The sequence below is a fragment of the Helicoverpa armigera genome, chromosome 7 (genome assembly GCF_030705265.1).
Source record: "Helicoverpa armigera isolate CAAS_96S chromosome 7, ASM3070526v1, whole genome shotgun sequence".
Lineage (NCBI taxonomy): Eukaryota > Metazoa > Arthropoda > Insecta > Lepidoptera > Noctuidae > Helicoverpa > Helicoverpa armigera.
The window spans coordinates 2,585,977-2,601,077 of NC_087126.1; positions in this window are offsets into that span (position 1 = coordinate 2,585,977).

A 15,101-nucleotide genomic window follows, 5' to 3' on the forward strand; every position below is an offset into this window, starting at 1 on the left:
GCTTACAAAGCGTAGTCTCACTAGGTATAAAACATGTCATCGACACGAAAGAAGAAGAAGAGAAAAATTGTTTTTTTTTTTTATAATGGATAAACTCAAAAACTACTGGTCCGAACTTAAAAATTCTTTCACCATGCAAAGCTTTATTATCTGGGACTATATATTTTATCCCGATACGGTCAGTAGTTCCCACTGGATGAGGTTGAAACCACGGGACTACGACTAGTGTTGATACCTAACTATTTATATGAGCCCGATCAAACTATCGGCTAACTTAAAATTCGGTACATACTTTCACACATCACTGCAAAGGCAATAGTTGAGCAAGATTATCTGAGACATCTGAGCGGAATCTGAACTCGAATATTTTAGATACATATTTATTTGCAAATATCTAGACGTAGCCGTTTTGTTTCGTATAAAATTTTATCTGTTACAGAAATCTACGCAATTGAATACAAATCTTGTGTTATACCTAAAGCGAAGCAGAGATCAAGATTTTTTTCATTCGTATATTCTTAGGTACTTGGGAATTGATTGGAAAAACTTTCCGTTACTTCTTATCTTTGGGATAATTTATTGTAACACTTTAAAATTACATCCTTAAATACAGTTTTTGTCTAGAAGCAATATATTTTTTTCTTCAGCTCTGCTTTCTATACGACATTTGCCTTAGGTATCATATTGTCTTGCCAACCAATATGTACCAACATTCAATACAAGTGGAGTGATTTCCCCGGTTATTTTAGGAACACTGCCAATTTCTTTTTTACCCAAAGCGGTCTGTTACGAGCCTAGACTCCTTGGGAGACTGCTATCAATATTTGTTAGCGACAGATAAGAAAGAAATATTATAGCTTGCGTCTGATGTCTGTCGAAGTTAGAGCAGATATTTTTTTATGATTCCTTTCGAGGTGAAAGACGGATTGAGAGAGCGTCATTTGTTTTTAGGAGATATCTAGAGCTGTAGAGAAGGTAAGAGTTGGCTGTAGAGTATGTAGATATATTAATAAAAAAAATGGTCATATTACATTTTATGAATTTATTAGCTTAGAATTAACACCGAATAAAATTATTTTCTTAACGCTTTTTATAGTATTTCCTGGACTACTTATATCACCTCATATAAATCTATGTAAAAAAAGTTACAAACGTGGTAATTCCCATATCTTAGGATCGTAACATGTAGCCAAACTTACACCCCTATTTAAGATATTACACCACCAAAATGATTCCCTAACAAATAAACAGACAAACCCGCAAACCATGGAGTGGCCGTCAACATAATGGGTGATACACAAGACTATTTACTTAGGCCCGTGACCATTACCGAAGTTTCCTATTTCAATCCCGAGGGTTGAAGGAATAATTCTGTTGACGTTAAACAAACTGGTACAATAATATGTATAATGTTCGCAATGAACATTCTTGAAGTACTGGCTGTTTGCTATGGTTTTGCTCGCGTTCCAAGGAGGTTGGTGTTATTTTCCATAGAAAAAAAAACCAGTCAAGTGCGAGTCGGACTCGCGCGCGAAGTGTTCCGTACCATTATTTATAAAACGGACAAAAAATCACGTTTTTTAGTTAATTCTAGTTTTCAGTAAGTAGTTGTTGTTATAACAAAAATACATCATCTGTGAAAATTTCAGCTCTCTAACTATCACGGTTGATGAGATACAGCTTGGTGACAGACGAACGGACAGACGGACAGAGGAGCGAAAAGAATATCCCGAATAATCCCGTTTTACCCTTTGGGTACGGAACCCTAAAAAAAGGTATTATTTGGCCAGGTAGTGCATCTTACATTAGGAAGTAACATTCTTAATTTGCAACTTTAACGACTGTTTCACAATCCATCGATCGATAGTATTTTTGATCGGGTATATTTATTATACATGCATATAATTTATTTCAACGAAAGGTCAGTTGTCTGACTAATAAGTGTATACAAAATTATTTCAGCTGTTCATTTAAAACAGATCTAGACCTAAATTCAACAAATTAGGTGTGCAATGTTACTAAAGTTAACTTCCAGTCTTCATAATTGAATAACGCCACTGTTGTTTAATGCCCGCAAAATGCTATCATCTGTTCTGTTATTACATAAAATAATGAAATCCAGACATATTTTAACCATTTCGAATACAACAGCTAATTCCTGTATTAAATAATGAAGTTAATTAACGTACTGCAGACATGGACATGAAAGTTTAAATGAACCGAAAAGCGGCTGAGTGCTTAAAACAATCATTCATTTTCACTCACTCATTTACAATATGGCCGAAAAATAAAACTTCCAAATTCAAAACCATTGAGAATAAAAAGAACGGATCCTTTAACAAGTTCGTCGACCTTCGTGAGGCAATTCGGACACATACAGGTCTGAACCTTATTTCCATTTACCCTAAAAACAACGAATCTTGTCTAGGAATTTGAAAATGGAAAGATTTTTTTATCCGGACTTTTCCGAGGGAATTGGAATAAGCCAGGCTATATTGGGATTTTGTTTTTCATTTTTAGAACGTGTATTTATCTATTGTTGGGCGCCTAGCCGATCTGTAAACAATGGAGATTGGCTCGTGTAAGGATGAATAGGTACTTTTTATTTTTACCTGTTGCGTGATACCCTGGATATTTATAGATGCCAGTACGTTTATGCTTTAAGAGCCCTGCCCCACTAGGACGCCATGGCGACGTCGCCAGCGGCGCAAGTCTGGCTACCTATGGCATCCAAAGGTCGCCAAGTCGAGTGTCCATGGCGTCTCGACAGTCAATTGTTTACGTCGTCGCTGAAGAAATCGCATGCTGACTGGCGACCACACAGGCGACAGAGTGAGGGAGGTGCACTTTACTGTGTACATTATATTGGCAACCTTGGCAACGTCGCCAAGCTGCCAGAGAAGCCAGTAGCCACGAAGGGAACTGTAGCTCGTGGCCACGCTTCCAATTTGGCGATGTTGCCAAACCGTCGCACATAGGGGTATTTTGCATTTTTAGCCGGGCGAAACTATTAGTACGGGTTTTTTTGCTGTAAAGTAGATAGGACTTACTAATATTTACAGAAAACCATTGAGAAGGCCTTAATTCAAAAGTGAGTATTATGGGCTGATACGATGATAAAATAAAGGAATATTCATGATTTGGAGAAGGTTTTATTGACTAACAAATTAGATAAAAATCATATTGAACAGGTATTCTCTACTTAAATGTTTGTAGTTAGAGCTCCCTGGTATGCCTAAAACAATAAATAAGCGTATTAAAAAGAAAACATTTAATAATTTGCTTGAAAATAATGGTTAATTGCTTTTAGTTTACACCAGCAGTAACATCTAAGTTCTGTCAAAAGTAGCAAAAAGTAGCACCTAATGTGTGTAATATCTATCATCTGACAGTGTTTCTAATACGTTACAACAGAAATCATTAGCCGGAAGCACTCGGAAGATAACTATATTCATCGTGGAAAGTACAATTCATTAAAAAACGGTTCAAACATTTTGAACTTTAAGAATTGATTTTGAACCTTAAAAAATACACGTGAACATTATTAAATCCTAACAAATAAAACTGTTCTTATCTGTATTATGATAATCCATAGTAGTTTTGGTTAAATAGCTCACAATAAAAAAGTTCTGAGGTTTCAAACTCGGTACGTTTTTAATGTAGTCAGAAACTGACGCGAGTGCATGTCACAATGATCAAGTTCCGAGAGGTTTGTGGCTGGATGACGTGGGAGTAGGAGCCTGAAAATGGTCGGATTTTGTTCAGTAGTTACCTGGCTTTCTAACAAGCATAAAATTTTTCTTTTCTATTGAAGTTTGTTTTTCTAGTTTCGCCCGGCTAGAAATGCAAAATACCCCTATGTGCGTCGCCAAGTGAGTTAGGTTCCATACATTTCAATACTAACTACTTGGATACGTAGCCGGCGACATCGCCATTGGCATCCTAATGAGGCAGGGCTCTAAGAGTCTAATCGGCTTAGAGAAGGAACAGTTCCAAGAATTCGCTTGTTTACCTCTTCTTAAATAATTTTAATAAGATCATAGTAACTAATAAGAATTCATGAGGAAAGTTTTACCATTAGCTGTTCGGTATTGCTTTAGGTGGTTTTCTAGGAAAAAATACATTCTGTCAACTGTTATTCTACGGAGAATATAGCACTTTACCTGAAAGCCTGACATACTTACCTACATACTACTACACACACACATACATACATTCACGCACATAGAAACAGTTACAATAATACATTCGACAACACTATACCTACTAAAAGACATTTTCCTGATGAATGAAAATATATCATCTCAGCTAATATTTTCATAAAACATATCCTGAATTGTCTTCAACCACGTACGAGTATCTTTCAATTTACGGAAGACATTGAGTTTTAAATAGAGTTGCTAAAATAATATACGGAATAGAACGGATAGGAGCACCGATGTGGGATGTGGACCATTTAACTCTTGTCGTAATTGAAAAACTCCGGCACAGATACGTAATATGTTCCACTGTGTGATAAACTAACTTTTGTTTTAATAAAGTAAATGGAATTCATGTTTTAACGCGAAAACGATAATCTTATGTAATGTTTATTGTAATTTTCAAATATGAATGTACTTAAATACCTATTCTTCAGATAAGCAGCCGTTCCATGTAAGTAATTGGTACTCAACTGCATCTATTAAGACTGGGAGCTTCCTCTAAGAAGGTTGTGTTAAATGATAATGAAACGCCTCTAAATTCTAAAACATCAATAAAACATCTTTTTGTTTTTTTCAGGTCGTTCACATTTCTCTTCAGCTTTAACTCGACTTTAGAGTGTATACCACATTTGATTACATCTCCCATTCTATTCTAGCTTTCAACTTCCTTGCAGTTTTCATATCACTTCGCTCGTACTAACAGAAGCCTTGTCTAAGTAAACCAACGTAGAACTTACACTGCATACTCCACAGAATAAACTATTCCATGATAATAACATTGCGTGTACTAACTTCGTAATATTTGCTCCACTTAAATTGGTTTCACTACTACAATTCTTTATTTTCATAGTAAATTACAGGCATTATAGTTAGGCTTTTCAAGGTCGTTTAAAAAGTACTGGCAAACTTGCGTGTTCAAATGTAGATTCATATTTGATTACGTTTGTTAGGCAGTTAATGTTAGACTAAAAACAGTACGTATTTATAAGATAGAATTTGTAGATAATAAATGTGATTAGAGTTACAATTTCATTTCAAAGGTCCGACAAATTGTAATGTAACGTGTTATACTGTAATCAGCATCAATCAATGCTGATAATAAACTTAACTTAATTTTCAAAATAAAGCATTAATCATTGCTACAACTTAATAAAACACAAACAACTATAAATTAATGAATAATAAACTAAAATTTGAACAAACTACGGCCGAAAACTTTATCGATATTGAGGGACATAATTTAAAATGTAGACCCAAAAACAGTCTAGGCAAGGCAGGTAAATACGTCCTGTGTGGCGAACTGAAATTAGGTAGCAGGTGCCTAACCGCCGACCTTAAACGGCACTGCCAAATTTACCCCAATTTCCCTCCCCGCTTTGACCAGAAGTAAAACAGTTAGTGAAAAATTCGCCCCTACTGATGCTGTAATTGAGAAAGTTCTACACTGAATGTACTCAAATTGGCACACTTATTCCGCAATTCTGTTCGCAGATAGTACCAGAATTTTCGACAGTTTATTATGTTCGAATTTGCTGTTGTGTCCGTTTTCTGGCTTATCATTGGTCACAACAAGTCTGCGGGTTATTATATGATATGATGATCAGTTTAGGTCCGAAAGTAGGTTTCAAAAACCATTCACTTTGAGTCTAAAGTTTGTGATGATACATCCAAAAGCACGTAAAATGTAAGTCTCTTTTCGGTCTTGTCGGATTGCTATCCCATTAGGCTATGCGCGTTAGGGAATAGAAAGTGCACAAGCGTTTGGGCATTCGCTTGTGCAAAATAAATGCCTCTCAAAATAATACCTCTTTGGAGAACAGCCGTGGCCGTGGCTGATAATCGATCTGGATGTTATCAAACATTTCCTAATATTCTTTTTTTTTACTTAATATCATTTTCATATTTATCATAATCTTCCTCTTTTGCATTCGTTACGTGCGCCATGATGACATCAATTAGAACGTGTCAACTGTCCATTTAATAAAGTTGATTAAGTTCAGTCACTCTTTATTAAGCCCACTTAGCATTAGTTATACTAAAAACTTAATAAAAATTCTAATGAAAAATATTATTAAAATTTCGTGTATTATTAAAATTATCACTGCTTAACAGAGTTTTAATAAACGGCTCAGTTTAAATTAATTTAAAAGTGTCAAGTTAAGAAATATGTAATAAAAGATGACTGAAGTTGTTTATATGAAATATTTGTTCAGAACTTTTAACTAGCTGTCCGACGGCATATTAAGATGGGCCTTTAAATATCTTGGAAAATATATTTAAAGCGATCACAATTATAAAGGCAGAAGTTAATTCAGTATTGGACCTCTATAAGTATTAGGTATTTTAAAGTTATTATACGACATTGGAATAATATGAAAAGTTGGTTATAATAATACTGAATTTACCAATTTTTATGTATGAATAGTAAGTATATTTGGCTGTGGAGGTCAGAATATAGGCTATCGCATCAAGTAACCTGTAAAACACTGGTTCTTATGTCCATCCAGATATATGGAACTCGACTCCTACTAAGTTAGTTTTTCGTTTAATACCTGGCTAACAGACAGGCGATTTCAGACCGCTCGCAATGTCACATTTGCAATTTTATTTTTACTTACATAAGTATATCATAACATTGTAAAATTGTTGTGCATACCTACTCGGTTGAAAATTACGGAAATAATAAATTTTCACACCCGCAAAATAATAAAAATACTCATAGAAAACAACCATTAATTAGTGGATCTTAAATAAAAAAGGTATCAACGTCAAGTTCGTAACAAAAATAAATTGAGCGCAGGCAATTAACAAGAGTGGGATGGCTGAGCCGACGTTACGGAAAAATTCAATTGTTTTTCCCCAATGTATAAATTTTAATTAGCAGACAGTTTAATTTAAAATTCCGCGAAGGATTTAAACGTCCTCAAATTGAAAGGTAAAAGGTAATTTTAATTGTTCGAAATATCGCGTTACATATTGACGACATTGAGGTAAATTGAGCTCCGAATTTAATGAAATTTCACCAAAAGGTAATGACACTCATTGTATTGCTGCCAAACACGGGTACTTTGTAAAGAAATTGTAGCAGATTTACCTACTGTAATGAAAAGCTATAGTTATGGACACTGTATATAACTAGCCGCCAGCTAATTGAAATGTTTTTATATTGTATGTAGGTATATATGAATAATCTACACAAACTTCGCTTGCATATTACCTACAAACTTCGTCAAATACGTGCGAGAGCTCACTTTAGCTGGATTAAAATAGCCACCACGTGTCAAGATACTTAATCTGCATACATAATCATATTAATATAAACATACGTTGGTACGCCCAGTGCATAATAGACGGTCTTTACAAGTATAATATGAAATACTGAATGCCGAAGAAAAATAATTATGAAGATAAATATAATGGCCAATAACATAAAGTCATTTTCGAAGTACTTTTACGTGTGGTTTGGTACTAATAGGCGGATTCAGCTCATCAATGCATGTCAAAAGGCTAAAACTCAATAAAAGTTTTCCAATATGCTTATCGGATCAGGAAGCTCGGCAGACGCTTCTGTAATCTGTAAAAGACCGATTACAACTTTTTAATCGATTTGAAAATTTCATTCGAATACGTAACAGCAAATAGAATTACGGTACTTACTACGGAACGAATTAGCGAGGCTCGTAAGTGAATCTCGATTTTCAACTCGATTTAGAGTCTGATTCGTTTAGAATTTGTCAGCTTTGAATCGAGTTTCTGAACTGAGTGACTGTTCTGGAGTTAGAGTCAATTAATGCAATTGCTGTGAAGCTTGACTTTCATTCTTCGCTGTGACATTTCGGAAAACTGTTTTTCGGACATCAGATATCCTTGTTGTTCATGAAAATAGATAAAGATCTAATGATTATAACCTGCATTAGAGGAATGTGGTTAAATGTTTTTTTAAATAAAAATAAAAAGTAATCACATTAAGTATCTGTCCTCAAATTACGATACTTTTACGATCGCAGGTTTGGTATTCCGTATTCACGCGTAATAATTAAACGTTGCTTAGCAACCAATGAACAAAACATGCTTCTCCGAAATAATGGGTCCATTAAAATAAAGTTATTGAATTTTGTCAGTTCGTGAAAGTCCAAGGGCTTACTAACTTCTCCCTATGCAAATCCGGTAAATAAAGGTATACAATTTATTGCTTCGTTTGTGTAACAAACAATTTCATTTTAATTAATAATTAAGTTCATATTGGAAATGTCATTGTACATTTGAATTTAAAAATTTACATAGCACGAAATAATTTCAATGGAATTGGGAAAATTTCCCGTATTTATGCAGATTCATGTTTATAAGATAATATTTTTTTTTAGAGTTTAGTTCTTGAAAAAAATAAACCATTTAAAGCCAACGATTTTCAAAAGAGACCTCCCGAACAGGACAACGTAAAATCGTATCATAAAAATGAGTGCAATTCTTTTCCCGGTTCCCAAAGCGGTGCAATTGGAAGTGTCACTCACTATTGGAGCACAACCGCCTGTGTGCAGTATATGGTCACTACTGTAGCCAGAGAAAAAATACATGGAATTACAGCCATCAAACGAAGCCTTCATGTGTTGGAAACGAATGAAAAATGTCTAAATGGATACAGAATTTAGTCGGTAAAGAAGTTTATTATGAACTGTGCTTCTAAAAAACACAATTGTTAAAAATTAATCTTTGAATCCCTAGAAGTTGGTGTCTCTTGATTCCGACTTCCATTCATCAAATCACACCTGTTGACTATTTTTATTGTTTATATTATAAAGAAGGTAAATACCTACATAAATTATAAAACCACAAAAAGGTTGTAATGATTTGGCTATGGGGTCAATGAGTTATGTTGCAATCCTTGAAGTACACCTTTTCGTTTAAAAAAGCTCCCAATCAATCAGTCTTCGATAAGTTGTGTGGGTTGTGCCATATAAATACAGACGAATTTAGAACTTCCTTCTCAAGAAGTCCTTTAAAAAGACACACGAATAAAACCTTATCGGCCGTATCTATCGAAATACCATTAATACAGTCTTCTGTCTTCGTCTGCGCACCTAGAAACGTTCAAATATCCCGAAAGGCACGCAGAATGAATACTAATCGGTTCACTTGAAGTAATGGCGTTCTAGACAATGTAGCATGATGGAGAGCCAACGTTTGAAGAAAAATGAGACATAAGTAAGTAATGTTTTAATGTAATGGAGTTATTTTTTGTGTTTTTTTGGGATTTTGCAGTCAGTTTGTCAGTTATATTTGAGGAGGTGAACTGTCAAATGATATAGAAGAAGATTAGTAATAAATTCAATTTGAAGCAATGTATGAGGTAAACGAAAACTTTTTTTTACTATAGAGGGATTTAATAAGCTTAGTCATCAGTCAGTTTCTTAGGAGACTTCATTTATTAGTGGTCATCAACGCAGACAACACAAAACAAGAAATTAAACCATTAACTTTTCTTATACTTCACACTACTAAAACCAATTATTTTCTTCCTCAAAACATTTTGCACTGTAAGTTCCAACTAAAAATAACTTGACATAAGTACTCTATTTCTTGAAGTACTCGTTCGTAGAACAACGAATGCATTGCCGTGCAGAATAAATGCCAAGTCTTAGTATTTTTCAGTCTGGTTCAGTTTGGGCCATTACATTTCCCGGCTTAACTTGAGCGGATTTTCTCACGTTTTCGAGTTAACAGCTCTCACGTTAACATCCTGGCTTACACGCTAGTTTTGTTGCCCTAGGGAGACATTTTAAATTTAATGCCTCACGTATTCGATAATGATTGGATTTTTCTTTCAAAATATTCGCTTTTATTTCTCTTGTTTCACAGTAATAGACTTTTTTACAAAGGACACTTTCCAGTTTAAGTGTAATTAAGAAAAGATTTTGTAGGTCTCAAAACAATAAAAAAGTTTGAAGCATTCGGTCCCTTGTTACTTCAGAAACAGAGAAAAAATATACAAACTCCATCTTAGCGCCTCATTACTAGTCTCGATTCTTATTTTGAATTTATTTGTACTGGCTGAAAAGAACAGACAGCTCATTGAGAAAGTTTATCTTTGGATTTGAGTTACGAATTTCGTTTTTCTTCAACTTTAATAGCGTGAAATTATTATTTATTTCTTTCTTTATGATTTTAGTTTGTTCCTACTTTATGGCTCTATCTCCACACTTAAATTATGTCTGGGATTATTAAAAAAAGATTTGATCCTAAGTAGGCTTCCTATTTTGACATTTTTATATTTCATCACATAACTTATTTTCCAGTTACATTTAACAGGTTATTTCTTAACATATTTTCATTATCACATTACCTTTATTATAGTTTCATGGATAAATACTCGTTGTTTTCTTGCAATACACTAATTTACTTTTTTCACACAACAAAACGCTATTTGAATAAAGAACGCCAAGTAATAGAGGAAAATGTTTTCTATTTTTATTTTTCTGATGTTCGCTCTTCAATTGTTCTAAATACAAAGAAATGTAGCATCTTGTGATAACAAGAACGGTTTTGCAGTAACAGTTAAAAATGTAAACTGTATTTATATTTAAAATGCTTTTTTCAAACTAAATAACATTTATAAACGTAGGGAAACTGAGAATTTTATAGCAAGCTTTTTATTTACTGGTATATTATAATAATATTTCATTGTAGTGCGGTTTGAGTTTTTCTTTGCGAAAGAATGAAATATGTGAAGTTACGTATCGTCGTACAAATGGAATAAATCTTCTGTTTGTGGTCTCTTGTTTTTTGAGTATAAATATAAAAACGATGCAAATGACATGGGGTGATAAATTTTAAATTCGTAACTAACTTGGTGTCAAAAAAATATGCCAAAAATAAAAATGTAAACTTTTTTGTAACAGTGTAGGTACGTAATAATTAATCCATTTTGAATCAAAAGCTTGATTTATTTCACAAAAAAGATAGCTATAAAATAATTTATCATTTGCGCTATCAAAACATTACATTTTATTATTTTTTAATCCAATAAAAATATCCACCTAAGCGGTGCATATAAAATCCTGCTTTCCAATGCAAGTTTATCGGTCTATCTTAAGTCCACGCTAGCTACCTGTATCGATATGTTAATGTAATTACCAAATGGAATGGCTGGTCAGCTAATACGAACGTAGATGTATGAATTAAGTTAAGCAAGGCATTAGTTAAGACTAGCTAATGTTCGTGATTTCGTCTGTATCGAGTTTGGAATTGGTATCATTTATTGGTACGAATTAGGCCAGGATGGTTTGAGCTAATTGGGAAAGCGTACTTTCAGAAGTGGACGATAATAGTCCGATATGATAATGATGATAGGTACGAATGGATTTAGTTAAAATTAAAATTAGTGTGAGGCTTGGTGGCAATTTGGACTCTGAATAAAATAAGATAAATACGTATAAATCGATCCATACATTAAAATAGGCAGATTAGAATAGAAATAGACGACTGAATACAATTGTTACTTTTTTTTTAAGAGTGTCTATGGAGTTTTTGCCGATTCTATTCCACAAGACCCACTTTGTGGAACCGTACAACTAGCTTGATATTTAGAAAAAGTTGTAATAGGTCCATTTTAAATTTTGAAAGAAAGAACAAGTTGTAGTTACTATATTGTGTCTTTTGACACTCATTTGTTTAGTACATTAGTTTAGGTACATAACAATTTCAGTCTACCTTACTAAAAATCATTTTTCCCTTTTGCATTCCATTGCGTATTTAATTCGTTACCCATGCAGCGTCAACCGTTATCAGTAGGTCTCGTAAGATAAAATTACCATAACATAGCGGTGTTTAGCGAGCCTTTGGGATACAAATACAAATATTCAATTTCCCCTTTTCCTTATATGTATGTAGTTACTTTTATGGTATTGTTTACCATGTAACGTCGTAACATTAGCTGTGGTTTTTTGGGGTTTATTTTGTATGTGATTTTTGGTATGCGTCCCCATGAAATTCATGGCTTCTGTAGGCATGCATTTTATAAAGCTTGGTCGCGGGATGACGCGATTGTACTTACATATGTCAATAGAAATGTTAATAACTATTCTCTGAAGATATAACTATTTTCAGAGATAACTTTTTCACAGAAAACATCAAGAATATATGTATAATGGGATTATAATAAGACTCAGCCAGATTGCGTCATGTTACTGCTCCATAAATGGGAAAATGTAATGTGAAAATTACTTTAATTTTTTAGAACTCGTTCCTAACAATGTTATGAAATCTAAAATTTTGAATGTTAATAGACGAATGTGTAGCTCCGATAAAGGCTTTAATAACTTTTAATATTAAGTTATATGATACTAATATCTGTCTGTACAGCGAACAGTTTTATTAAAATAATAATTTACAGATGTTGTTGAATTTTATTAAACCTTTTACTGATACAATTTGTACAATGTTAATGTTATTATCAAAAATAATTGTACATTTATAACAATTGTTACGCTAAGCCAAGCTATAAGACTAATTCAGAGATCAGAACTCACCAACGTTTGTTCAAATTAGACTGCTAAATCAGCACTTTCCGAACGTCAAAAACAAAGACGGTCCCCAAAACCCAACCTTGCTTCCTATATTTTTTCTCTGAGAAAATATGGCGCAACAAACTTTCCAGCAACCAGCTATTTAAAGTCCTACTGCAAGGCATTCTCAGTTGCATAAGTATCCACAACATCATCTCAGAGCTCCCAAATCCTTATATTAACACACAGCTATTTCAATTAACACCACTATTATTTCAACACATAGAAATCCGATGTCATCGCTATTGAAAACCTCAAACTTTGTCATCAATTTAGCTTTACTATTATCATACAAATTAGTGTTAATCCTAGGAGACCTTAAGCCCTAACCCTTATCTTGGCTCTGTAGGTACGGTAGACATCAGTGGTAACCGTCATGCACCTTAACTCAGTAGTAATAAGTACGATTTTCCTATAAAACTGTTACCACTGACCTGTAGTTGACTGTACCAAGCTGTGAAACTTGAATGACATGTAAATTGATATTATATCTTGGGTTTTCTCTTAATGAAGTCTTTGAACTGAATCCTTATGTATTTAGGGTTTGTTAACAGTCTTAGGTAAATTGTGATAAATTAAAGTTGGTACCTATTTCGTTACATGAACAGATTTATTTTATTTTAGTGAAATTAGTTTTTGGTTAAGTAGATTAAGTATGTTACTACACATATGTAGTAGTGCACACACACAAACATGTGTAATGTATTCCAGTATTGACAGCGAAAATAAAAAAGGCACATTCATAATTGTAAAAATAAAGTTGTATTATATTAAATAGAAAATCTGATTCAATAATAAAAATATTTGAAACCCCGTTACAGTTAACTAGAAAATAACTTTCAAACTATTTCATAATACCTTTTTAGATGACTCCGAGACGAGACTTTTTATACAAAACGGACCTTTAGTTACACGTGAACCATTAAACTTCGTAAATAGCTTTTGGAATTATGTCTTAAATTGGTAAAATACGGGTTGATATGTTAGATTCATTATGCCTATAAAATTATAATGTGCTGTCTACAGAATAATTTCCAAAGTAATGGCGTGTAATTGAATTTTGAAATAGACTGCGATTTTTGAACGAGTATTCTTGATGGCAAATACTGAAACATGACAGTATAAAATACTCGTATCTAAATCGACTTATATCGGAACAAGTACTCGCATGATCGATTGACAGTGATCCGATATCTGTCTGTAGTTTCTCAGAAAAATACGTCACTGATAAATTGGTAACCTTTCAGTTGTTATGGATTCGTAAAATCGATAATGGGTAACGTATGTATTCGTTCTATTCGGTTTCAGCAAGGTAAAGCAAGGATCAAAACATCGTAAACACGCCTACTCGTACTTAACGTCAGAATTTCCGATAAAAACATTTCAGTACAAAAACACGAAGAAAGAAAATTGCTCCTAAATACACGCAACACATCAAAACATCGTTCAAATCTCAATATCTCGTACCGAAGCAATCTTTTACACGTATTCTTTAAAAACACCTACAAAAGGGGCCTACAGTAATTTGTGCGCGTGGATTATGGCTTGCTTACGAATATTCTCGCAAAAGGTCTCATTATGCCTCCCTGGGGGAGCCCTGGAATGTTTTGGGACATCATAAAAGGCTACGTGATACAATAATGGTGGAATACGGCCACAGTTTAAACAGGGTAGCCTGGTTTGTGGTGTTGATAGCATTGAATGGGAAAACTGTATCATCTTTGATTATGGGGGATAAGGAAGTAGTGTGAAGGTGTGGAATGAATTCGTTAATACTTATACGGATATCGATCCGTCCCTTTTGTTGACTTCTTCTTTTAGTATGAAAATGTTGGTGTATTAGCTTTTATGAAAGTTACACATACTTGAAAGATTACATTTAATAAGAGATTTAGTTAGTTTCTTCGTTTCTTAAAACTGCGTGAATTTCTGAGTATTTCATTTGCATCCATATCCTTAATTTACAAAGTTTGTTGACAAAGCTAAAGGAATTTGATATCGCTATTAACGTAACTCAAAACATTTAGTCGTTTCTTAACTCGTTTTAGTAACTAAGTGAAGGTAAACAAACCTTTGAAATCCAAATTCCACTCTAACAACCTTACCAGACGGTTTTCATAGAAGTGAAGTCTGAAAGGGATTTATTTGATTAAAGTTTATCTTCAAACGAGTTTTCACGACGTGGACTTAATGAAGTAATTATTCTAAAACGTAAAAGTGTCATCATCCACGTATTGATCTTTATACCTTGGCGATTTCGTAATAACTTTTTGATTAAAAACAAACGTTTTCTTAGAAAGTCTCGAAACCAATCTTGATATTTTATGAATTATTGCGA